At 42.5% G+C, this 23,852-nt stretch overlaps 1 non-coding gene across 1 annotated transcript; it reads left to right on the forward strand.

Moving 5' to 3' along the window:
• Positions 1-5,535: 5,535 nt before the first annotated feature.
• Positions 5,536-5,640, forward strand: LOC139185556 (U6 spliceosomal RNA). The gene has a single exon (XR_011569125.1). It is a non-coding gene; the product is annotated as a U6 spliceosomal RNA (small nuclear RNA).
• The last annotated feature ends 18,212 nt before the right edge of the window (positions 5,641-23,852 follow it).

The following is a 23,852-nucleotide window of genomic DNA, read 5'->3' on the forward strand; positions in this document are numbered from 1 at the left end:
TGACTGAGGCCACCAGAAAAGTCCTTGCTATTTATGTGGTTTTCTTTACCAAGAGGTAAAGCCCCTTTTTTCCCTGGTGAGGCTGAATAGTTATCATGGCATGCTTCTGGATTGAATGTTCAGAGAAGTAGAAATTCATATGAGGTGGCAAAGCTTGACATCAGAGCCTTTCCAGAGAGCAGATTTTGGCTGCTGTGGCAGCTCCCAGGTACATAAAGGAGGTAAAAGGGGGAAATGGAAGCTGGAGTTTTTGGATTTCCTCAATGGTTTTGGCAAGAGAATTTTTGTTCTAACTCTAGAGAAAATAATTTGCTGATGATTGGGGTGGGAAGGCTCAGTATTTATAACATACCAACTATGAGCTCATAGTCGTAGGGGACATTCTTACCTTTGATGTCTTAATCCTTACAACTACTTTGCAGGGTAGTTACTATTACTTCCAAATAATAGGTAAGGTAATTGAGATGTCAAGAGACTAAATACTTTGCTCCCAGAGGTCTGCCTGGTAAAAGGCAAGGCAGGATTGAAAAGCCTGGTCTTTCCTTCACATTCCACATCAGGGTAGAGGATCGAGCCTGTAGCCCTTTTTCCCTTTGCTGGAACTAGGAGGGGAATGTGCTTCCATGACATTGGAGGTTTGTGAACGCAGCCAAGATGATAGCCACCAGATGAAGCTGGAGGATGCACTGTGGGAATGAGCATGTTGGCACTGGGGTTTGACCTTTGCAGGGAATCTCACGGCAGTCTGAGTTGAGTCATTCCTCCTGGTTTCAGCTGGAAGACGTGCAGATGAAGCTCCTAGCAAGGAAGAATTGAGGGGAAAAACAAGATGAATGAGAACCTCTGAACCTATCCTCATGGAACTTTATATTTGTTACTGATTGACAACAGTCATAACAAGTCCTTCTTGCTTCCAGCTGATTCTAGTTACTGATTTAACCAGGGCGTTGTAATGTGGCTGCAATTCTGTGCACGAGGCTTTTGAAGCTGTTAATTCCGTCTGCTGGCTTGGAGCTCCGGTGGGCAGAGGCTGTCCCATCAGCACCCTCCCCACCCCAGCACCTGACACACCAGCTCTCAAGGACAGTGACCCCCTGCAGAGATGGGCCCAGAAAAATGCACTGGAAAACAAAATCTCTATCAGTAATTTTGGTGGACAATCAGGGCTTAGACTCACTCACCTAGTACCTAATAGGTGGTCAATTTATTTTTCTTGAGCAATTTAGTAAATAAAGATTGAATGTCACAGTGACCATGGAAATGCACCATGGATCTCCTGCCAGCAGTGGGATAATTAACTGAGGGCCCCAGCTGTGGCCTCTTTGAATCCACCACAGTGTTTGCACAAGGCCATGTGTCCTGTGGGCTGGCTTCCAGCCAAGAACAGAACATGGCGAGGATACTCAAGGTGTCCCATTGCTGTGAGACACATGGCTCCTCTAATGGGCAACTGGCTTGAGGAAACCTTTCTTGCCTGTTATGGAGTGAATTGCATTCCCCCAAAGTTCATATGTTGAAGTCCTAACCCCAGTACCTCTGAATATGACTTTTAAGAGGTAATTAAGTTAAAATGGGGGCTCCCCAGGTGGCTCAGTGGTAAAGAATCAGCCTGCCAATGCAGACGATGCGAGTTGGATCTCTGGGTTTGGAAGATCCCCTGGAGAAGGAAGTGGCAACCCACTCCAGTATTCTTGCCTGGGGAATCTCATGGGTAGAGGAGCCTGGTGGGCTACAGTTCATGGGGTCAAAAGAGTTGGACACAACTTTGTGACTAAACAAAAACAAGTTAAAATGATGTCATGATGGTGGACCAATCCAATATGACTGGTGTCCTTATCAGAAGGGGAGATGAGGGGGATTTCCCTGGTGGTCCAGTAGCTAAGACTCTATTTTCCCAATACAGGGGGCCTAGGTTTGATCCCTGGTCAGGGAACTAGATCCCACATGCCACAGATAAAAGATCCTGCATGCTGTACCTAAGACCCAGTGCAAACAAACAAACAAACAAATAAATCCTAAAAAAAAAAAGAGGAGGATGTTATGATATAGACCTATACAGAGGGAAAATGAAGTACAGACACAGGGAGAAGACAGGTATCTACAAGTCAAGAAGAAAGCCCTTGGAATAAAACCAATCCTGCCAACACCTTGATCTCAGAAATGTAGCCTCCAGACCTATAGGAAAATTTCCATTCTTTAGGTCTCCCAGTCCATGGTCCTTTGTTGTGGCAGCCCTAGGAAACTGATTTCAGTCTATCCGAAATGTTCTTAGAGAACCTACAGTCTGAGACCTTTCCTCCCCCACCTCCCAGTGCCGCCTTTCTCTTCACAAGTGACAGCCCTGCTTTGGGGTCTGGAGTCTCTCTCCCATCTCCCCTGGCTCCCACTGCGCCTTTTCCCTCACAGGTGTTTCCCTCAATAAATCTCCTATATGTCTAAGCCCCTCTTGGCATCCGCTTCTCAAAGGAACTGAGCTATCACAAATGTGATATGTAACATATTCCTGAGATTATCTTTAGACTTTTTAAAAACAGTAATTTATTTATTTATATTTGACTCTGCTGGGTCTTCTTGCTGAGCAGGCTTTTCTGTAGTTGCAGCGAGCAGGGGCTACTCTCTAGTTACGGTGCATGGGCTTCTCAGTGCGGTGGCTTCTCTTGTTGCAGAGTATGGGCTCTAGAGCCTGCAGGCTTCAGGAGTTGAAGCAAGCGGGCTAAGTAGTTGTGGCTCCTGGGTTTTAAAGCACATATCAGTCTCCCTTGCCAGTATAGACAGGTTTTTAATGCTCTGACCATGTTTTCTGCCTTAGCCACTGGATCACCAGGGAAGTCCTGAGATTATTTTAAAGTCCTGAGATTATTTAATGCACAGGCTCAGTACTTGTGACACACATGTTTTGTTGCTCTGCAGCATATGGGATCTTCCTGGATCAGGGTTAGAACCCATGTCTCCTGCCTTGGCAGTTGGATTCTTTACCACTGAGCCACCAGCTGCTGCTGCTGTCACTTCAGTCGTGTCCAACTCAGTGCAACCCCATAGACGGCAGCCCACCAGGCTCCCCCGTCCCTGGGATTCTCCAGGCAAGAACACTGGAGTGGGTTGCCATTTCCTTCTCCAATGCATGAAAGTGAAAAGTGAAAGTGAAGTCACTCAGTTGTGTCCGACTCTTAGAGACCCCATGGACTGCAGCCTACAAGGCTCCTCTGTCCACGGGGTTTTCCAGGCAAGAGTACTGGAGTGGGTTGCCATTGCCTTCTCCAGGGGAGCCTCTAAATTTTTAAAACATTTATTTTTATTTGTTTGGCTGCACTGAGTCTTAATTGCAGCATGCAGTTTCTTCAATCTTCTATGCAGCATTCAGGGTCTTTAGTTACTACTGCACGTGATCCCTCTGTTTCAGCATGTGGCATCTAGTTCCCTGACCAGGGATTGAACCTGAGCCCCCTGCTACTGGGAATGCTGAATCTTAGCTACTGGATCACCAGGGAAGTCCTGAGATTATTTTAAAATAAGCTCTAGTAGTAACTGACAGGTTTTTTTGGGGGGGAGGGGGAAGTATTTTACACATCAGTCTCCTTCCAGTATAGACAGGTTTTTAATGCTCTGACCATGTTTTCTGCCATGGTCCTCTGGGCAACACAGCTGTCTTGGGGCTGCCTACTTCTGTTTGGGAAGGGAAGGGAAGGAAGTGACCCCCGTCTCATAAGACTATAGCTGCCAGAGCTGGAAAGGACCTCAGAGATGATCACTCAATTTCTGCCCCTTACCTTCATTTGGAGAGACCGAGCACCACATGGTTAAGTGTCCTGGTGACTCACCAAGGTCACAGAGCTGACAAATGGCTCTTATTGACATTTCCATGAATGTGTTTTTTTAGAGGTAAATAGATACTATTATTTAAAATGACATGTTTGGATCACCTATGAGTTACTAGTCACTTTAACTGGTTATCTGTGGTCCTGTTGATGAAATTCTGGCTCTCTAGTCCCACATGCAGTCAGAAGGAAGGATGCATTTTTCCCTTTCACCAATACCTGGGGCTGTTTCTAGGTACAAGCTTCTGACAGCATGCGACGGGGTTGATATTTTGTGAGCTGTCAGAGAAGATAAAGCCTAGCCCAGTAATTGAAGCGCACAGTGCACCCACATCAAATAACAAGGCCTGCCTTGGGCTGGCAGCAAGCTGGATAGGGTCTGCCTGCCTCTTCCTCCATCTGTCCCCAGCAGATCTCATGTGGCATCGCCAGCAAGCTGGCTGCGCCTGCCCTCATCAGCTTGGGGTTGAGGAGGGGGAGTATGGGGCTAGAGCTACAGGGCAGAGGCTCTGCTTGAGTCCAAGGCCTCCCACCAGTCTTTTTTCTTCAAAATCAAGTGAATGGCTTGTGCTACTAATATGGGAATGAGTGAAAGTCATTCAGTCGCGTCCAGCTCTTTGCAACCCCATGGACTATACACTCCATGGAATTCTCCAGGCCAAAATACTGGAGTGGGTAGCCTTTCCTTTCTCCAGGGGATCTTCCCAACCCAGATCTCCCACACTGCAGGTGGATTCTTTACTAGATGAGCCACAAGGGAAGCCCAGCAATACTGGAGTGGGCAGCCTATCCCTTCTCCAGCAGATATTCCTGACCCAGGAATCAAACTAGGCTCTCCTGCATTGCAGGCGGATTCTTTACCAACTGAGCTAGCAGGGATGCCCAAGTTGCTCAGTCGTGTCGGACTCTTTGTGACCCCATGGACGGTGTCCATGGAATTCTCCAGGCCAGAATACTGGAGACGGTAGGCTTTCACTTCTCCAGGGGTCTTCCCAACCCAGGGATTGAACCCAGCTCTCCTGCATTGCAAGTAGATTCTTTACCAGCTAAGCAACAAGGGATGATCCTAATTGTTAGGGAAATGGAGCATCCTCTGCTTTCCCATACCTCTCTGAAACAGGAGGCCAATTTAGGGCTGACTTATAGCCTGGTGGCTCAGAAGGTAAGGAGTCTGCCTGCAATGCAAGAGACCCAGGTTTGATTCCTGGGATCAGGAAAATCCCACGGAGAAGGGAATCTTCTCCAACCCATTCCAGTATTCTTGCCTGGAGAATTCCATTAGTAGAGGAGCCTGGTGAGATATGGTCCATGGGGTCACAAAGAGTCGGACACAACTGAACGTCTAACACAGGAACAGGTATAGGATAAGAAGGGCTTCCCTGGTGGCTCAGTGGCAAAGAACCCATCTGCCAATGCAGAAGATGAAGACTTGATCCCTGGGTTGGGAAGATCCTTTGGAGAAGGAAATGGCAACACACTCCAGTATTCTGGCCTGGGAAATCCCACAGTCAGACATGACTTAGCGTCTGAGCACGCACGCACGTAGGATAAGAACACCTCACAATTTCTGAGTTCCAAGAAGCCCTAGGACCCAGAAAGTTTCTTCCAGAACTTCAAAAATTTCTAAGGCAATGGTGAGGCAGAGCCTAACTCCCCTGGGAGGTAGCCCAGACACTATTATAAAAGTTACTTATAAATAAAAAACAAAAAATGCAGGCAGGTGCTCACTTTGGCAGCACATATAGTAAGATTGGAACAATACAGAGAAGACTAGCCTGGCCCCTGCATGGATGACATGCAAATTCCTGAAGCGTTTCATTTTTTTTTTTTTTTAAGCAGCCAGCCTGCAGGCTGTAGTTTTCTGGTTCAGTTTTTTTTTTTTTTTTTTTAAGTGCATTAAAATATTATTTAACTTGCTGAGTTTTTGGTGCCCTCTTAAATTTTACACCCAATGCAAGTCTCAGCTTTGAGATACCTACTGCTTTCTGTCCAGCATCTCCTTCTCCTTGGTACCAGGACACCCAGTTTCTTTGGAAAATTAACCCTCTGTCTCTGTTCTTACTTGTGTGGTTTGGGTGGGACTGACCCCACCCCTAATCCAGGAATGGGCTGTGATTGGCTTAAACCAGCCAATATATCTCTTTCCCATAGGCTGGTTGGTTCAAAGAGAGGGCAATTAAGCTTGTCCAGGGACTTCCCTGGTGGTCCAGTTGTTAAGTTCGATCCCTGATTGGGGAACTAAGATGCTGTCTGCCGCAGGGCCAAAAATATATGCATTTTTAAAATATATACATTAAAAAAGGCTTGCCCAAGAGGAGTGACCTAGGGAATTAAGCTGGGAATGCAGAGCCACAGACACCTTCTCCTCCTTAGGTTTGTGGTGAAAGATTTCTGGTCAGAGATTGCTGGGAAAGGAGCTTCCCTGGTGGTTCAGATGGTAAAGAATCTGCCTGCAACGCAGGAGACCTGAGTTTGATCCCTGGGTCAGGAAGATACCCTGGAGGAGGAAATGGCTACCCACTCCAGGAGGAGCCTGATGGACTACAGTTCATGGGGTCACAAAGAGTCAGACACAACTGAGCAATTAACACTGAAAGTAAGCTTGAAGCTCTGGGCCACGCTATGGATCCTTCTAAAAGGATGAATCCCAGGGTAAATGCAGGTTCTGTGAGGTCTGCAGCTTATACAGTTTTGGTGATCTCTTTAAGAAAATGAGCAATAATTATAAATACATAAGTACCTATGTGAATATTAAATTTGATAGAGAAAAGAAGACAAATAACAAGCTAGAGAGAACTGACAAATACCATAGGCATAACAAAATCCTGATAAACAGCATGAAATTTTTATGAATCAATATTTGACACACCTCGAAAGTACTTTCCCCAAGTTTTAGGCTGTATACTACTTGATCACCTCTTTATATTACATTAATTTAATAATATCAATTTTATAGAGAGGAAAAATAGGTATTCTTCCCTTTAGTATGAATTAATTAAATATTTTACTATTGATGGTTTGGAAAAGTTTGTTTCAGCATTATAATTCATTAATGGTAGTTTCATGGAATGTTTTTAGGATTGCTGTCAAATATGGAAAGCTTAAGCTTCACTAGCTTCGTGGTAGCCCTACCTCTTTTTAAAAATTTTATTTATTTATTTGGCTGCTCTGGGTCTTGGTTGCAGCACTCAGGATCTTTGCTGCAACATACAAACTCTTCATTGCAGCATGTGGGATCTAGTTCAATTCCCTGACTGAAGATCAAACCCAGGCCCCCTGCTTTGGGAGCACAGACTCTTAGCTGCTGAAGCACCAGGGAGGTCCCTAGACCTATCTCTTATCTTACTCTTTTCCCCAACACAAACTACATATTAGATGATGTCTTCCTGCCTCTTAAAATCTCTATGAGACTTAGTTCAAATTTCTATTCCAGGCTTTATTAAAAAATACAGTGCCCTTCCCAAGACTTCTACAATTTCTGTGTAGGGTCTTATATACTCATGGTAGTGGTTTTAGGGTAGCTCAACATCTCTTCTCCCTGTTTCTAGTAACATATTTTTGGTCTTTTCTTCCCCCTGTATTGGTGAAATACACAGTGAAATGGGTTGTTGTTGTTTGGTCACTACGTCGTGTACAACTCTTTTGTGATCCCATGGACTCTAGCCTGCCAGGCCCCTCTGTCCATGGGATTCTCCAGGTTTGGAGCACCTGTCCCATATATAAAGCCTCCTGGCCACCATCTTTGGTTCTGGAATGGGCATGAGCCTCAGTCAGAATTTACGATATTCAGGGAGTCTTTTGTTGAAACTATTGGGAAAGAGATGTTTGCTGCCTCCTAAGAAAGTTTTAGGTTAAAGTATTAAAAGTGTCCAAGTAATTGCAGGACTGTGTGAACTAGTTTGGAGAAAGGAAGAAAGCTGGGCTAAATTTAGCCTTTTTTGCTCCTTTGTAATATTTGGGAAAATATTACAATCTAACATGTTAGATTTTTATCTAATATCTTTGTTAGACTGATGGATGTCATGGTTACTACCAAAGGAAAGAAGATACGAAAAAGGGAACCAAGGAGAATGAGCAAAAGACTGAGTTTAATTTTCTTAAGTAGAGGAAGACATCCAGATTCTTGACTTTTAAGAATAAAAAATGGGCCCAGCCAAGGGTAGGACAAACTAATCTCTTTATAGCCAAAAGGGTTCATAAACCTTAACCCAGTGACCTATTTATTTTGAGTAACATTTAGTATATAGAGTGTTTGAGTTGGGAGGACCCTTCTTAAAAGGCAGGGCTTAGAAATATTAGGATTTCAAATATTAGGATAAAAAATAAAGTTCATATTCAATGGGAACTTGGCTTGTTATTTTTATTAATCTTATTTCTCAAAGCTTCAATGACACCAGGAATCCCCATATATAGATAGATAGATAGAAAGAACTCATGACAGAATTTGTTATTCACCCATTTGCTCTCCCATGCAACGTGACTCATTCCGATCATGAGAGCCCTTTTTTAAGTCTGTGTCAATGTGTTTATGGATCTCTCTCTTCCGCTAGACTTCAAGCTCCTTCAAAAGCTCTTTCTTATACTGCATTTTCCCCAACAATGCCTGGCCAGATTTGGAGTCTCACTTCTTTCCCTGGCTGATAAAATATCCTTGGACAAATTATTTTAACCTTTATGAAAGGTCTCAGCACATGCTTCATGCAGAATATATGCTCTTCCCTCTGAGCAAATGAGGCTGAGGGGAAAAAAATGGTGATTCCCAGGAAACCATTAAGAATATGTGTGATAAGAATCCAAGACTTTTGCACGCTTGGCCCAAGCATCTTACTTGCAAATCTTTCTTCAGCTAAGAGAAAGCCATTGCTGGAACTCATCTCCCAAATCCAGGTTTTTCATGTTTGACAGGAGAACTGTAACCCATAGCAACTCCTCGCCATGATGGATATAATGCTATACCAAAGGAACCATGTGGCTGGGCTTTATGCACAGCTGATTAAATATTTGAGCAACTCATTTTATAATGTGACTTCACTAAGTGCATACTTATCACACCAAATCTATTGGCAATTAGAGGGCTCAGAATCTCCTTGAATGCAAAGGCACATCCTTCACTGCTTAAAATAGAAAAATCACTAACCGTCTCCTGATGGATGCAAATAGAGATGTTGGGACGTATGCCATTTTTTAATGACTCAGCCAGAGACAAGTCCCTGTCAATGGGACTCCTCCGAGGTTGCCCAAATGTTACATGACAAGCAGCTGTAAAGCATGATTTAGAACTTGTATTCTGGTGGTAAAACCGAGTGAGTGTGTAGCTGAGGTTGGGATTTACATTCATGTTAAGCTCCTGGCGAGCAGTAACTGCCTTTTCAGTTGTCCATAGCTGCTTCACTTCCTCTGACGTCAATGAATTAGGCAGACTTCCTTCTAAACACATTAAAAAAATAAAAGAATCTAATGAGTTAGAATTTTCCATTCACTTGAAGCATACTGACTCATGACCAGAATTTTTTTTTTTTAGTAAATGGAATAGAGTGCCATAGAATAGAAAACCTCAGCATCTTTCACATATAGTAAGAGTAGGAGTGTTCTATGTATGTCTTAGTTTCATGCATGAAATGTATTATTATATAAATGTGTTACTTATGGTGGGTCATAAGGAAAAATTGAAAGCTACTGGATTTGAGGATGCAGGATCTTTGTTTCCCAACCAAGAATCAAACCTAGACCCCTGCGGTGGAAGCTAGGAGTCTTCACCACTGGACCACCAGGGAAGTCCCAGGACTCTTGTTTTTAAGATGACTTTACCATCATCATGGATCACTTTACCATCTTTATTTGTTTTCAGCTATTACCACAAATCTTTCAATGAAAATTAAATACTGTCAGAGGTCATTTTGGTAATAACATCCACTATTTGTTGGATACCTACTACATCCCTGACATTGCGGAAGTTGCTTCCCAGAACTTATTTGCAAGCTAAGTTTTAATATTCCTATTTTAGCACTTAGGAATCTAAGGTTTAAAGCTGATCACTGGGGACTTCTCTGTTGGTCCAGTGGCTAAGACTCTGCACTCCCAGTGTAGGAGCCCAGGTTTGATCCCTGGTCAGGGTCCTAGAACCCCTATGCCATAGCTAAGAGTTCTCATGCTGGAAACAAAGATGGGAGATCCAGCATGCTGCAGCTAAGACCAGGTATAGCCAACTAAATAGGTAATTTTCAAGAATTAAAAAAATAAATCTGTTCATTTGGTGTGTCCACCATCACACCAATGGCAAATATCTCACTTTAGGACTCACCTTCTTTTCCTTATGCACATCATTTTAATGAAAAAATGATAAAAGGATAAAGTGCTCTAAAAATCTGTTAGTTTGGGTTTAGAAGAGATTTGAACTCTTTAGACATGGTTGTTGGAGAATTTGCCTTGCACACACAAAGGTCTGGGATAATACTGGGCAAGATAGAGGCAAAAGAATGTATCGCCAACTGCCCACACTTCCTTGAAACTGACTCAAATGATCTAAGGAAGATAAAAATAGAAGACACTGGGCATCAACTCTGAAGTCAGAGAAAGTGTCCTCTATATGACCAGCTTGGTGGAATTTCAAGGAATTTCACATGTAATCACAGCTCTGTTTACTGAGAAAGTAGTACTAAGTCATGGAAAATCCTAGTAGCCTCCCCAGTCCCTGGCTCAGATATCCTTAATTTGGAGGGTTGATAAACTGCCATCTCTACCTCTAATCGCCTCTCTTCCTCTTCCTCCCAGACCTTCATTCAATGCTTACCAACACGAGCAAAGAGATCTCAGGGTGGGTTTGTCTCTCCTGGGCTTTCTTGCTCTTAAAACACTTCCTTCTATTGGCTCCTTGTTTTCCCAACTCCTGTGTAATGTATTCCTTGCCTTAAAGCTCCATGATTTTAAGTACTCAGGGTCATTTCTGTCTTCCAGGTTAGACCCCGACTGAGTCACCATTCTCTGAATCCCAGTTATATTCAGCTGGAACGCTTTGCTACGTGTCTGCGTGCATACATGTTCAGTTGCTCAGTCACATACTCTTTGAAAGCCCATGGACTGCAGTCCACTAACTCCTCTGTCCACTGAATTTTCCTGCCAAGAATACTGGAGTGGGTTGCCACTTCCTACTCTGGGGATCTTGTTGACCTAGGGATCGAACCTGAGTCTCCTGCATCTACTGCATTGGCAGGAAGCTTCTTTACCACTGAGCCAGCTACGTGTTTACCCGAAGATAAGTATGGCCTTGTGAGTGGGTAAATAATAAAGTGTCTGAGAAATTACCTACATGCAGGTGAGATGGAGAATGTGGGCTCTGGATCTCAGGGGACCTAGCTGTAAAGCAGCATCATGACTGCTCTCCAGGTCTGAACCTTTGATGGTAGACTCCCATCACCTCCTGGAGCACAGAACTATCTGGACCTCGCTAAGCAGGGGAAGGAAGGAAGGAAGGAAGTGCTCCCCCACCACCTCCACTGCCATATACTTAATTCCTGTCTAATGACTGTACAGCAAATAAAGGTCTTGCCTGGCTGTAAAAAGGACAAAGATCCAAGATATTCAGGGGTTTCCAGCTAAAGTATATTCTTCACCTGGCCTTGGCTGTTGGTATCTTTAGATTTTATAGTAAATAAAATGGATCTGGAGATAAAACTCATAAATAAGAAAAACCTACTTATACTTACAACTTTATTTTTATTTTTGGCTGCACCATTCAGCATGTGGGATCTTGATTCCCAGACCAGGAATCGAGTCCGCACTCCCTGTGTTGGAAACACAGAGTCTTAACCACTGGACCACTCCAGGTAAGTCCATAACTTTATAAAATTAACACGATACCATGACTGTGTGTGCGTGCTAAGTCACTTCAGTCGTGTCTGACTCTCTGTGACCCTATGGACTGTGGCCCACTAGGCTCCTCTGGCCATGGGACTCTCCAGGTAAGAATACTAGAGTGGGTTGCCATTTCCTTCTCCAGGGGATCTTCCCAACGCAGGGATTGAACCCACGTCTCTTATGTCTCCTGCATTGGCAGGTGGGTTCTTTACCTTTAGCGCCACCTGGGAAGCCCACCACAACTATAAGGGAGACACAAAAGAAATGTAACAATGATAAAATTTATTTCAACATTTAAATGGTAGGGAACCACTTCACTAAAAGACAGTGAATTGATCAGATGGTTGTTTGTATACCTAATAAATGAGTCAGGCTTTAAAAGAATAAAACAGATAAGATATCATCCAAAATATAAGATATAAGGGAGAATAAAAGAGCAATAGTAGCTGGGGAAGTCACTGCAGGAGGAACTAGTATGAGGATACATATTAGCAGAACAGAGTCATTTATCTGTGATAAGAGAAAGTGGGAAGTAACCTTAGTTAAAGTAGGGATAACATGCCAAGATAAACTACATACTAACATAGTGCAGAAAAAGAGGAAGTGTGACATCATCTCCCTAACAGACTCAGACTTACTTATAAATATAGTATCAGTTGTTGGTTTTGTTATGAGATTAACTGAAGAAGAACTGGGTTTTATGGCAAAATTCCTATTTTTAAATCCTACCACATGTTGAGTTTTTAAAAATTCCATCTCTAGTGCATGAGAACAACTTTGGAGACTGTATACTTCAGTAGGTGATGAAAGGTAAAAGATAGACTGGAGGAAGAGCCATCATTCAGGAGTAGACATTGAAGGTTATTAGTAGAGTTAGGTGGAGAAGAACCCAGGCAATCCTAAATGTTTAATTGCAATACTAGGTTTCTTATCACTTCTAAAAAATTATAAATAAGTGATAGCAAAATTGTGAATATTAAGAAAAAGTTTTACTAGGAAAATTCATGATGTTTATTTATAAACATATGTTAACATATAGCCATATTTTAATAAGGAGTAGGAAATGGCAACCCACTCCAGTAATCTTGCCTGGAAAATCCCATGGAGAGAGGAGCCTGGCGGACTACAGTCCATGGGGACATGACTGAGCATATTTTAATAACATTTGGATCTAAATCTGTTTAAGAATCTGCTGAAGGGAGTCTCAAATGTCTTTAGTTACATTTTTACATGAGACAGTTATAAATACAGACTAACAGGTGTGTGCAGTACCAAATCAGCAAGTGGACTGACTCTCCACAGTGATGAACAACTTTTGATATATTTCTGAACAAAACAAATTACTGATTTCCATAGGATTTATACTCATGAAAAAAATCAGTTTCTGTTAAGATAAATCCAAACTGACTTCAAGTTACATGTGAAAACAGAAGTAGGTTCTGTTCATGCTTAGTTGCTCAGTCATGTCTGACTTTTGCGACTCCATGGACCAGGCTCCTCTGTCCATGGAATTTTCAGGCAAAAATACTGGAGTGGGTAGCCATTTCCTCCTCCCAGGTTGGGGAGATCCTGGGATCTTCCCAACCTAGGAGTCGAACTCACATCTCTTGTGTCTCCTGCGTTGTAGGCGGATTCTTTACGCACTGAGCCACCTAGGAAACCCCACGCTCATATAATGATAAAGAGGTTTTTCCACTATGTGGATACCTGCTGGAACATTTAATAGTCATGCCAGACTTGGAAAAATTCTTCCTTATCTGAAACTATCAAATTGCAGGCCACTTAGGATTCCCAGTGTATCCACCACAGGAGGACAGTGTTCCTATGTCACTGTGCTGACCAAAATCCCTTCTTCAAATTACCAAAATACCTCCTGAGATATGATATCATCCCATTAAGAACCACTGCTTAAGTCATGAGATGAGCTTATCTGACTCTTCCCCAGCTGTTCTATCAAGAGCTTGTCTCCCCTCCCCACTCCAATGCCGGGGTGACCACAGGGGCTGAGCTGATGCCTGTTATCCAGTGCACGGCTGGTGTGGCTTTCCTGGGACATGGCCCAGCTGCTGTGTGTGGTATTGCACACAGGGCGAGCAGCACATAGTCCACCAACTGGGATGTGAGCCAAGGAGAGGGAGGAGGAGAGGTTTCTATCACATACCCCATCAGAGGATACGTCTTGACTCCTAAACTTTTACTATGAACATAACAGCAGCTTATTCAGCAGGATTCCTCTTGCTGCTCCTCCCACTTCCAGTGATTGAAGGATTCAAGATCTCTGGAGGGTTGAATGCTGATTCATCAATTCCTCTGTCCAGGCCCTTGCTAGCCCACATGATGGTGATGGTGATGCCATCCTATAAAGTACTAAAAGACACCCTCAAGATGCTTCAGTAGGAAAATGCCATAATATGCTGATTTTGTTGTAATAAATCCACATATCTGTAGGGTCTACAGCGTGAATGTTCCCCTCCCCCACCTTCAGTCCTCAGTCAGCTCAAACCTTTGGGCAGCCCTGGATTTTTCAGTCTGTATGAATCAGGCTGTGGCTCCTCCTGGTCACTGCTGATTGTAATCATTCTGACTCTGAATTAACTCAGCAAACACCTATTAATCTCCTACTACGTGTAAGGCTCTATGCTCAGCCCTGAGAGGGAAACATAAAAGGGATTATTAAGACAGGGTCTCTTGAGGAACTCATAATTTAAGTTTGTGAAAAGAAAGTGTGCTGTGTATTTCCCTGACTGCTGCTTTTGGATTAGTAACTTGAGATAGATAACTTGCTGAAGTTTATTGCAGATGGTTTTCCAATAGGAATTCAACTGGTCTCCTACCAATATCTTAGTAATTGTGTGAGATATGAGGACTGGGAGAAAGAATCAATACCTTAGACATTTAAAAAATTGGGGCATAAATGACTTTTTCCTACATAAACATAATTGCTTTGGAATCTGCATCTTGCTGGAAACTGTAACCTCTTGCCTTGTAAGAGATTCAGTTTTATCTTGAGGCCAGGTGGAAGAGTCACTATTTAGAGTCTGCTAAGCATTTTTTTCTAGTGATTTCTGGTGAGCTGCTTTTATTTTTCAGCTGACAATGCACATTGGATGTGACCTTCCCAGGGAAAAACTGCAAGCTAAAAAAATTATATGCCTTTAATTAGTTCTTTGACATAAATACAAAAATCATATTTTCTTTTAGGAGCACTTCAATTCTGTTCTCATGATTAAAGTGCACTAATAAATTCAAAGGATCACTCAGCAAGTTATAAGAGTTCAAGGACTAGAACAGTACTGACTTGTTCACATTCCAGACTCTAAATGATGTCATTTAAATTGGTGAAAAAAATAACTTCAAGAAAAATGTATTGAATCAGGCAATACAAATTTGACAAAAGATACAAGAGATGTATTTCAAATAACCTGCGCATCAAAAAGATCGTCAAAGATCATCAAAATCATCAAAAAGAGAAATTGAAATTTTCTGTAAATGTGCTACCATAGCATAACATACTATGAAATGAGGGCAAGGTTTTCTGAAGCATATTCTTCGCAAGTCTTGTTTTTGACAACTTGCGTTACTAGCAGAATAGCTTCTCTCTTCCCAAATAAAAACTCTTTAAGGAACTCTGGAGGAAAAGAAAATTTAACAAGTTACCACAACTTAGAATTAAAAGTGCTTCCCAGGTGGCTCAGTGGTAAAGAATCTGCCCACTAATGCAGGAGATGCAGGTTAGATCCCTGGGCTGGGAAGATCCCCTGGGGTAGAAAATGGCAATCCACTCCAGTATTCTTGCCTGGGAAATCCCATGGTCAGAGGAGTCTGGCAGGCTACAGTCCATGGGGTTGCAAAGAGTTGGCCATAATACTTATGCCCTTATTAGCAACTAAACAACAAAGAAGCAGAATAAAAATGAAGTTATAAAATTATCAGTGATATGATTCACATTTTAAAGTTTGTTTTGTATTGACAGAATACCTTCTTTACTTTTTGTTGCTGGTGGTTTCAAATTTCCAAGTTGATAAGCATAGTAATTTTTCCTTCAGAAGAAATAATGGTATTTGGTTATTAATAAAGTTATGTTCCCATGTGTAACAAAGTAAGCCTATTTTTATGTACTAGGGGTGGGTATTGGAGGATGAACATCTGTTGTTTTTCCCTGGCATCCCTGTGCTCTCTCTCCTGGGATAGCACCCCCTTTCTTGGAGGAACTGGCCCTCCATCACTCCATGAGGTGTTGGTCCCACTGCTGACAGTGGTACCCTTCCTTGGCCATGGTGATTGGCCCAGGGAGCATCCCAAGACTAGGCTATGCCAGTCAGAGGCTTCCCTCGGAATGGTGTTGCTCTTCTTTCCTCTGAGGTTGTTAGGCTAGGTTAATATATGCTGAAGATGTTGGCAGCAGTGGTCTCCACCCATGATTTTCTCCACTCCATGGAAGAGACCTGATCACTGGAGGAGAACTGGAGATGGAGTGAGAGACAGACAGAACCTTAGACGGGTTGCTGTGGTTTAGTATCTTTTGATGATCCAAGTTCCCATCCTGCTTGACAATACCCTGTGCACCCTTATTGCCAGCATATCGCAATCATTATCTCAACCTTGTTCCCAACTGTAAACAATAATAGTGATAGGAGTAACAGTGAATACTTACTGAGCTTGTTTGTTTAAGCTGTGCTAAACCCTGTAGTCCCAGTGTCTTATTTTGTTCTTACAACCACTGCAGAAGTATTATAGCCTAGCAGAAATACTGCCTCTAGTTTAAAGTTGAGGAAACAGACACAGAGAAGTTAAGAAATGTGTCCAAGACTACATTTTCTAGAGACAGAGCTGACATCCAAAGTTGGGAAGTTGCACCCCACAGCCTCAGTGAGGTTTCCAAGATTCCAATATGAGAGATGCAGACACAGGAATTCATGCCTCCTTCTTGAAGCCCTCCTGCATTACAGAGGTGATATTAAACTCCCTATTATCTCAGCTTTATTTACCCTTATAGCCACTTCTCCAAGAGGTTAACATAAGAGGCAACACAGAGTGTGATTAAGAGTCTGGGTTCAAATTCCAGCTTGACCTCTTCTAGTGACCTCAGCTTTAGTTTCCTTATTTGTAAAGTGGGGATAAAAATATAGTACCTCACTCTTGACATTGTTGCCTGCATTTAGAGAAGGATCTGTCTCTTAGTATGTAAGTGTTAGTTGTTATCATCCTAATGTTCTCCAAATGTTTTTGATGTCCATGTTGCCTCTCTGGGTAGAGTTTAAGGTTTGTGAACCTTGAGTCCCTTGTCCCTCTAGCATCCTCCAAAGAGGCTGATGATACATCACACAGTGTGTGAGGAGGAACACCGAGTAGGCACTTATGGATTAAATGCCTGTGGGTGAAGCCTGCTATTTTTTGACTCAGTGTCCTGACTCATAAGCATTATTAAAGATGCATAAAGAAAAAAAAAAAAAAAAAAAAGGCTTCCCTAATAGCTCAGTTGGTAAAGAATCCACCTGTAATGCAGGAGACCCCAGTTAGATTCCTGGGTAGGGAAGATCCCCTGGAGAAGGGATAGGCTACCCACTCCAGTATGCTTGGGCTTCCCTTGTGGCTGAGCTGGTAAAGAATCCGCCTGCAATGTGGGAGACCTGAGTTTGATTCCTGGGCTGGGAAAATCCCTTGGAGAATGCAAAGGCTACCCACTCCAGTATTCTGGCCTGGTGAATGCCAGGGACTATATAGTCCATGGGGTCAAAAAGAGTTAGACACAATGGAACGACTTTCACTTTCAAGGCAAAAATGCTCATTTGAAATTTTGCTTTTCATGCCCTATATTCACATTATCTGTGACAGTGGAAACCTACATTAAATGTTGTGTTAGTCTCTCAGTTGTGTCCAACTCTTTGTGACTCCATGGACTGCAGCTTGCCAGGCTCCTCTGTCCATGGGATTTCCCAGGCAAGAATATTGGAGTGGGAAGCCATTTCCTTCTCCAGGGGATCTTCCTGACCCAGGGATCAAACCCAGGTGTCATGCATTGCAGGCAGATTCTTTACCATTTGAGCCACCAGGGAAGCCTTATGTTTCTGCCCTATAAAATCAGAAGACCTGAAAATCAGACACACTTTCTGGGAAGTTCCCCAGTCCTGGCTCAACATTTGAAAGCCTGACCTTCCCAGCAACCATCCAACAGGTGGTGGCTTGGGGAGGACCACGGAAGGGAGGGAACTGGAGAGGAAATATGAGCTCTGAGAAAACAGTTGTCTCTTTCAAAATATCACCAGCAGAATGAGGCGCGTCACATCCAGCTGACATTTTCATTTTATTGAAGAGATGCAAACAAAGGGTTGTGTAAGGGCTTCAGCATTTATTGAATCAGGGTTAATAGCCCTTGGGGCTTTACTTAGCGAAATCACAAAGATCACCAGGCTTACGTTACTAGAGTCATCTTAGAGATGAACAGCTTCATTATTTGTCAGCTGGTGACATCCATTAGTAGGTAATTTATCTCTGCAAATTATGTGCATGAGCTTAAAGTGCCAATTTCAAATTTGAAAGAAAGAACAAAGCATTGGAGGTGGATTCAGAACCTGGATTTTCTACCTGTACCTGTGTGACAATCCAGAGTCTTCTATGTAAAACAGATATAATGGGTGAATTGTGGTGAGAAGTTGAGATAATATATGGCAAGTACCTAAACCGTGCCTTGAAAACATTTGGTGCTCAAAAAATAACTTCAATGAAAGAGATGATGTCAAAAGGCAATGGACAAAATGGCTGGGTTGAAGGTTGAATGTTACCAGATTTTCATTCAACAGTTACTTCCTAATCAAACATTTGGACCAGGCTATATCCAATTTAAAGATTCAGATGCATGTGTGCATGCTAGCTGAGTTGCTTCAGTCTTGTTGGACTCTGTGCCACCCTCTGGACTATAGCCGGCCAGGCTCCTCTGTCCATGGGATTCTCTAGGCAAAAATATAGGAATGGGTTGCCATGCCCTCCTCCAGGGGATCTTCCCAACCCAGGGACTGAACCCACATCTCTTATGTCTCCTATATTGGCAGGCAAGTTCTTTACCACTAGTGCCACCAGATACATACTTTAAAAATGGAGTTTACCCCCTTAAAACTAACATTTGAACGAATGTTCAACTGGCCTCATTACTGATAAGTTTCTCTGTCTTTGTATTTTAACTGGTACCTTGTAAATATGGGGCTTTTGAGTATAAGAAAAAGGTTTAAAATAGGAATAAAATGTGTGACAATACCTTCTTATCACATTCTTGGCAGACATTATTGATAAATTACAGTTTTTCTTTTCCTTGTTGCTGAACCCAGATGTGGTTTCTCTTTTTCAACACATTGCTCCAGATAGACTTTCCTAATTGATCACATTTGATGTTTGAAATAAATTCTATTTGTCATCCTGGCTTAAATTCAGATAACTGAAGAAATAATAGAAGCCTATGGGGTAATTGGAGAAGGCAATGGCACCCCACTCCAGTGCTCTTGCCTGGAAAATCCCATGGACGGAGGAGCCTGGTAGGCTGCACTCCATGGGGTCGCTGAAGGTCGGACACGACTGAGCGACTTCACTTTCACTTTTCACTTTTACGCATTGGAGAAGGAGGTGGAGGCCCACTCCAGTGTTCTTGCCTGGAGAATTCCAGGGACGGGGAGCCTGGTGGGCTGTCATCTGTAGGATCGCACGGAGTCGGACATGACTGAGGTGACTTGGCAGCATGGGGTAAATAATTTAGCCAGGTGGGCCCTATGTGCCCCTCAAATTAAATCACAAGCAACTGTCTATGAGGTTCAACTCAAGTGGACAAAACCAAAAACCCATCCTTCTTTATGACTCTGATTTTGCTGGTTATAATATACTGGGGGGGTTTGTTTTTAACTATTTGATTAATTTATTTGGCTGCACCAGGTCTTAGTTGCAACATGCAAACTCTTAGTTGTGACAAGTGGGATCTGGTTCCCTGACCAGTGATTGAACCCAAGGCCCTGAATTGGGAGTACAGAGTCTTAACTGCTGGACTACCGGGCAAGTCCCATAAAGTAGTTTTTATGCTGAACTACTGGTATGGATTTGAATCCACGCAACATGTTTGCTTTGAGACCTTGCTGTGTGTAATACCTGGAGTTATCACCAATATGACAGTGCAGAAAGCACAGAAGCAGTCTGTAGAGGGATCTGGGGGTTGTGGTGCCAAGTGTATGCTGCTCCCTGTCATCAGAGGAGCAGAAAGGATGGACGGAATCTGCACACGAGAGCCCACTGCATGCTGGAGGCCCTCACTGGAGCTCTTGCCTACAGCAAGGCACACGAGGTTGTTCTCCAAGCCAGAACTAACGGTGTGGAGGCTTGAGGTAGACTCTGACGATGACTCAGAAGCCAAAGTATTTCTCATTATCCAAAATTTAAATGTTTAGCTTGGAGGAAAAGTTAGGTCCAGTGGTTCATGCCATCCCCTAGGCAGCTCCTTTAACATTAGCGATTAGTGCTCTGGCTCTACTGGAGATGGGGACCAGAGTCAGTAGGGAAACCAGCACATCAGAATGGCCATGGATTTGCAAAGTGTACTCTTGAAGTCCAAGGGATTCCAGGAGGATTCTGGAAGCAGTTATGGGAGTGAATAGGAGGCTGAGAGGCAGGGCTTGAAACTATGTCCAGATCCTTGACATATTTCTCACTCTCTCTAGTGTTTCTGCCCTGAATTCGTGTCTGTGCTTTCATCCTCATTGCCATCTAGTTTATTTTCAATGCAGCAGCTATAGTGAGTCTGTTAAGACAGAAGTCACGTTAGGCAACTCCTTGACTCAGAACCCTACAGCGGTTTCCCCATTTCACTCAACGTAAAGGCCAGATTCCTGGCCAGACTCTTCAAGGCCTTGCACAGTCTAGCCCCCTTTACCTCTCCAGTCTCTTCTGCCGTCCCTCTCCTCCTCGCCCACTGCCTCCCTGCCACCCTGATGTCTTTGCTGTTGCCCCACTGTGCAGGTGTGCTTCCACGCAGAGCCTTTGCTCAGGCTACTCCCTCTCCTGGGTGCTCTTCTCCCAGACACCTACTTGGTGGTTTCCTCACTCCCTTCTCAAATATTTGTTCAAATCTCACTTTCTCTATGAGAACATCTCTGACTTCCTTCCCTATTGCAATTTTCCCCACATCAGCTGGGCACTCTGGATTCTCCTTCCTCTAGTTTACTTTTCTCTTTCTTGTTTTATCACCTTTTATTTATACCACGGTTTTTACCATGATTTACCAACATACTAAGTATATTTACTATATGTTGATTTACTCTGTTTATTGTTTATCTACCCTCTTGCTGAGAAGGAAGTTTCATAAGGGCAGGGATATTTATCTGTTTTGCTCACTGATGTTTTCCAGAACACTGCCTGACACATAATAGGATTTCAAAAAAACATTTGTTGAATTAGTGTATGAATAAATGAATGGGTTTTTGGGTCCCTCACCTCTTCATCAACCAGAGCGACTTCATCTTTAAAATGAGCATTGATGTTAGATCTCTCTGTAAGATTTCATTTGCAGTCTGTTCGTAAAATTTTATTTGAAAAAGTCCATTTAGAAACCACCTCTCTTGTCCAATGCTGCCTTTACGTATATTAGGGGGACAGCGCCCAGAGGAGTGACTGGTCTGGTTAGAGCAGAACCGGGAGAGGAACCATCTCTTTTATTTATTTATTTATTTTTTTTTCTTGTGTTTAAGATATACTTTGATAAGCAGATCTTAATTTTGTCTTTCATCTCTTTTATTTATAATCTCACCCTTCTTCAGTCTTTCACTCTCATCATGCCCGCCTAATGCCTTCCCTACTTCTTCCCTATCTCTTTACACCTGCTTTTAAAGAAGAAGCATTTCATAATTATTTCAATCAATAGTCCCAATGCTGAGAAATAGTAGCAGAGCTACTCTCTGAAAACCCTCCTCCCCTGCTTCTTTTTAAAGCTCTGGTTACCATAAGTGACAGGTTTATAAGTATGTGATAAGCTGGGTTTTCTGTTTCCAGCTCAACCACCTCAGGTGTGATTAGGCTTATTGATGCTGTTATTACCAGCAATTAGCTTACATAAATATCTGTATTCTTCTGGCTATGCCAAGTTCCTAGAAATTTCGCAAGCATTTCTCACATATGCAAAGGTTAATGAAGTGATAAACATCACCATCTGTTCTGTATTTTCCTCCCCAGGATTTTTTTTTTCCCCTTCTCTTCTTTTTTATGGTATCTTATGAGAAAAACAGTTGGTTAATCAGTCAGCCAGAGTTATAAACCCTTCCTGGGCTTTATCCTGTTTCCAACTTTAAATAAAAAGGAAAAAAAAATCCACAAAAGAATTGCTAATGCTTATCTCAGTGAGATTTTGATGTTCTGGAGTGAACAATTTGACCAGAAGGACAATATTAAGGTGCTGATGACAGAGCATCATAAGGGTACCCCTCCTTCTAGGATGGGTGGTCATGGTGGTTGCAGGGGCTCTTCCCTCAGTCCAAGATGCCCTGCTCCCAGGCCTACCACGGTTGGCCTACCTCGGTCTCCATATCAGCACCGTCACCTGAGACAGGGCTTCCCTGTCACCAGTCTATCACATCACTCTTGTGTCATTTCACGTTACTTCCCATACCTTGTTTAGCTATCTTTTAAAACTCATTTACTGTCTGTCTCCAATCCCCTGGATCCAGGACCCCTCTTTCTTGTTCCTTTCTGTATTCCAGTGCCTGGAAGAAGGCTTGACATGAGTTGCATACTTCCATATAACCATGTTTTAGAAGCTTGTACCTCATTTAGAGTTATTCATCTCTGGGTCACCCGAATATCGTTTTTTTTTTTTTGGCAGACACAGTCCTTCCCACTCTGTGGAAGCAGTTTGCTATATTTTCTTATCTTTGTTTGAAATACCCAAAGTGGTTTTATTTTCATGACTGGACCTGTCAACAAGTGATGAGATCACCACTCAATATCTGAAATGAAAAACAAAAGTGAGATTATTGCCCATTATAGGTAGAGGGCTGTGTTGGTCAGGCATATCCATTTTGAGCAGAGAAGGCTGCTAATATCTTTTAGGGGTGTTGGGGAAAGCGTGGAGGTCAGGGATTGGAGGACTTTTTGAGGCAAAACTGATGAGGTTCTCTGCAGCTGCTGGCTGATACAGCTGAGACAGTTGTTGACTGGTGGTCACTCAGAGGCAGGTTTACAGAAATGAGTCCATCTGATTGACTAGCCTCCAGAAGTAAGGGTTGATACTGGTTGGTTGGTTTTAGAAGTATGTTCAGTGTGGCAAATTGTTGATCAATGAAACAGGTTTAATACCAGTTTTTGTGACTTCTTATTACCATAGTTATATATCAGTCTTTTCCTGAAGTTAATGGGAACTTATTGTAAGGCTCAGTCCTAATCAATACACTCACTTAGTCTAGTTCTGAACTGTAGGTCTGTTTCTGACTATGCCCCTTATTAATGTTGTGACATTTTTTGAAAAAGTTACTTAACTTTACTAAATGTCTTGCTCCTCATTTTTAAGATGTAGCTAATGATACCTACTTCTAGGGTTATTGTGAAGATTAAATGTTACAATGGTTGTGAAAACTCTGTAAACTTCTCAAAACTCTGAAATCTTCTCAAAATTTGATAATGTATTCCAAGATGGTGTGTAAATTCTAAAGTGCTATAATAAAAAATATATCATCTTTTTTAGTATTTATATTATTATTATCTTGCCCTGTTCTTTAAGATTCAATTTAAGTCCTTTTTCCTCCAAGAAAATATCCCTGACTACCCAAGTCTGGAGAAGGAAATGGCAACCCACTCCAGTATTCTTGCCTAGGAAATCCCACAAGCAGAGGAGCCTGACAGGCTACAGTCCATAGGGTCACAAAGAGTCAGACATGACTTAGCAACTAAACAACAACAACAACCCAAGGTTGAATTAATAAACTGATCTTTGTATTCTCTCAGTTTTGATGTTTATCATCTATACCACACAAATTAGCCCTTATAATTTTTCCACCTTGATTTATTCAATGTATTTAATTTCTGGTGGTTGGTCTTATTTCCTCGAGCACATTTTAAGTTACTTAGGGCACAAATCTTATCTTCATTAACATTAAAGAATAGCGGAGTTGGAGAGCTCTTGAAACCAGGAGCTCTGGTTCTGGTAGCTAAGTAGTAGCACAA

This window comes from Bos indicus, chromosome 10, assembly GCF_029378745.1.
Source record: "Bos indicus isolate NIAB-ARS_2022 breed Sahiwal x Tharparkar chromosome 10, NIAB-ARS_B.indTharparkar_mat_pri_1.0, whole genome shotgun sequence".
NCBI lineage: Eukaryota > Metazoa > Chordata > Mammalia > Artiodactyla > Bovidae > Bos > Bos indicus.